This window comes from Odocoileus virginianus, chromosome 20 (genome assembly GCF_023699985.2).
Source record: "Odocoileus virginianus isolate 20LAN1187 ecotype Illinois chromosome 20, Ovbor_1.2, whole genome shotgun sequence".
NCBI lineage: Eukaryota > Metazoa > Chordata > Mammalia > Artiodactyla > Cervidae > Odocoileus > Odocoileus virginianus.
Window position 1 is genome coordinate 46,386,490 of NC_069693.1, and position 3,050 is coordinate 46,389,539.

Sequence of the window (3,050 nt, forward strand, 5' to 3'; positions counted from 1 at the left end):
GGGATGCCCTCCATATGTGGTGGGCCTCATCCAACCAGGTGAAGACCTTACAACAGAATCAGGGGTTTTCCTGAGATGAAGGAATTCTGCCTCAAGACTGTGGCATCAGCTTCTGCTGCAGTTCCAGCCTGCTCTACAGATTTTGGGAGCTGCAGGGACACAGACGTGGTCTGGGTGACATCCCTAGGGCTGGCTTTGCCCTCGGGGCTACAGGGACCAGTCCACCTCTTTTCCTGCCCACAGTCTGTCTGGATCACCCTGGCTGTACTGAGTTAGACTGAAGGTGCTATTGGATGTAGAGGTGGCTCCTGTCCTTCACACTATAAATAATACTGCCTGGGACATCTTCTGCTTGTTTTTTTTTCTACTATTAGCACTTACTAGCAATAAAGCTGAGCAATGCTGATACCATGTGTCTACAGAATTTTTGGCGTTTCCTTGTCTACCAAGCAAAAGCCTTGTGGGACGGTTTCTGAGGGTATTCCATCTCTGACCCTTGATCTGCCACACAGACACCATCTGGACCTGGGAGCCTCAGTGTTCCCATCTGAGTGGGAACTGTTCCCCAGCCATGTCGTGGTCACAGGAAGGCGTGGCATCCTGGGTGGATGCTATTCTGACAGCACTCAGACAGACCCAGGGGCTGAGGTTCACAAGACCCCAAAGGGGTCATTTTCATAAGGAGGGTCTGATGTTGGAGGGGGAGGCAGTGGGACGGTTGCGTGGGTGAGGTGCATGGGAAAGAGGAGAGAGATCCAGAATGCCATCTTCGGGTGGGTGTCTGTACCAGTTCTCTTCCGAGCTGGAGACCTTTGAGATTGGACAGGGATAATGCCAGTCCAGGGTGGCAGGCGTGGACTGGTCGGGTGAGAAGCCATGCTGGCCACCCTCCTCCCTGATGCAGTCCAGTAGGGCCCCTCCCATGTGGCTCTGCTGAGAGGACAGCGGGTCAGGCAGAGAAGCCGCCTTCAGCTCCATAGGGTCCTGTGGGTTTCGTTTAGGGATCATGAGGCCAAGGCCCAGGTCTATGAGGTGCTCCCTCTCTGAGGGGAGACTCCCCTCAGCCCCTGTGTGGTCAGTGGGTGGAGGCCACTCTGGATCCACCCCGCGAGCCTGCCTCACAAGGGTGACGGATGGCAAGTCCCTCATTTCTGGGCACCTCCCCCAGACCCCACTCCCTCAAGGTTCAGGACCCCCTGGTCTCAGACCTGAAGGTAAGAGTCCATGTGCTCGCCCTGTCTGGACACCCCAGATCTTCGAACCCTGCACCTCCAAGCAGCCTGAACCCCCATCCAGGCAGAGGTTCAGCTTTCAGCAGACCCAGCATGGTGGGGACGGGTGTCCTGCTGAGTGACCATGCTCTGGGCAGCCGCGGGCTCCGGTCGGCAGTTGGGGACGCTCTGTGTCTCTGCTCATGTCATCCTCACAGACATCAGTCCCCCTAGGAATGGTACCCAGGGTTCCTGGATGAGGGGAGATGGGGCAGAGGAGGGAGGAGGGCGGGGCCAAGCCATTGTCCAACCCTCTATGGGTGTGGCTCCTCCCCAGGGTCTCTGACTGGAGCCAAAGGCTGGCAGAGGATAGGCAGTGCTGGCATCACCCTCGCCCAGGGCTTAGAGGCCCTTCCAGCTTCCTGGGCCCACTCTGGTGGCTCTGGTTCAGGGTGGCAGGGAGTTAAAAAATAAACACTAAACTGCCCTGGAGACTCCGGAGGGAGGGACAGAGCTGTGGGAGCCGCCGTCTGCGTTTCAGGTTGGGGGCTGGTGGGGGTGGGGGGCTTGTCTCTGCCCCCTGTGCCCACTGGCATAGGGTGAGTGGCCGGCAGCGGGGGCCGCCCCGGGGACAGCAGAGGTGCTCTGCGGGCTGACGGGCGGAGCTGCAGGCATACGGGGACAATGCTCCGTTGTGGCGGGCAGCTCCATCCGGCTCCTTGTGGGCTCAGCGGTTTCCTCTGGAGCATCAGGGGTGGGCAGTCTGGGGCAGAGCAGCAGGCAGGTGTGGAGGCTCCCTAGCCCCCAGTGGTGCTGGCCTGGCCTCTTGGTGGCTCAGGAGGGGGCAGAGGGTCAGAAGGAGGGTCAGCCAGCAGCTGCTTCACATCCCCCCTCCTACAAGGACCCTGGGGGACCTGGCCTCTTCCCTCGGCCTGCATCTGACTCTCGGGGGCAGAGGCAGGAAAGGCATCCTTCAGAACCCAGGGGTCTTTTGGGTTGAGCCACAAGGTGAGGGTCTTTCTGCTCCCTTTCCTCCTGAGCAGGCATTGCTGCGTGGAGGTCACAGCTGCAGGAACATCCTCGCACCAGGGCAGGCCGTGGGAAAGCCTCAGAGCCTCCCAGCTTCCTCACCTGTGAAGTCCCTCAGCCAGCCTCCTGGTCACAGGGGGGCAAAGCGAGCTGGCAGGGGTGAGCGGGTCTGCAAAGAACGAAGGAGTTGCCAGCTCCCCAGGTCAGAAGGGGCGGGCACCACCTTACAGGCCCAGCCGGGGGCCAGGCCCCTGTGTGGCCGAGGTGGTGGGAATGGCAGTGGCCACCACCTGCTGGGTGCATGGCCATGGGCACCTCACTGTGCACAGTGGCCCCCCGGCACCTCACTTCACCCCAGGGCCTCGGTTTTCTCTGCTCTGAGATGTGACAGCAGCGCCAGCTCCACAAGGTGGTGAAGATTAACTGAGGGGTGTGCTTTGGGACAAGGAAAAACTGATCTTTTAATTTGAACTCATAATTGGAGAAAGGTTCTCTAGGTTTCCCCCAATCCACTCAAAGGATCATATGGTTTTAAAGGCCCTGTTCTGATTCAAGGTAATTCCTTTCACAATCCCAGCTGTCTTTTTTGCCAAAATTGCCAAGTTGATCCTAAAAGTCACATGGAAATTCAAGGGACCCAGAACAGCCAAAAAAAGATCTTGGAAAAGGAGAACACAGTCGGAAGACTGACACATCCCAGTTTCAAAACCAACTTCAAAGCTGCAGTAATCAAGACAGTGTGGTGTTGAATAAGAACAAATATACAGATTAATGGAATGGACTAGAACTGAGAGTCTAGAAATAAACCCT

General features: G+C 57.7%; 1 long non-coding RNA gene across 1 annotated transcript; it reads right to left on the reverse strand.

The window, feature by feature from the left end:
- Window positions 1–644: 644 nt before the first annotated feature.
- Window positions 645–1,474, reverse strand: LOC110149344 (uncharacterized). Its single transcript, XR_002317433.2, has 2 exons — window positions 1,209–1,474; window positions 645–984 (listed from the first exon to the last, which is right to left on the reverse strand). It is a non-coding gene; the product is annotated as an uncharacterized lncRNA (long non-coding RNA).
- Window positions 1,475–3,050: the final 1,576 nt, after the last annotated feature.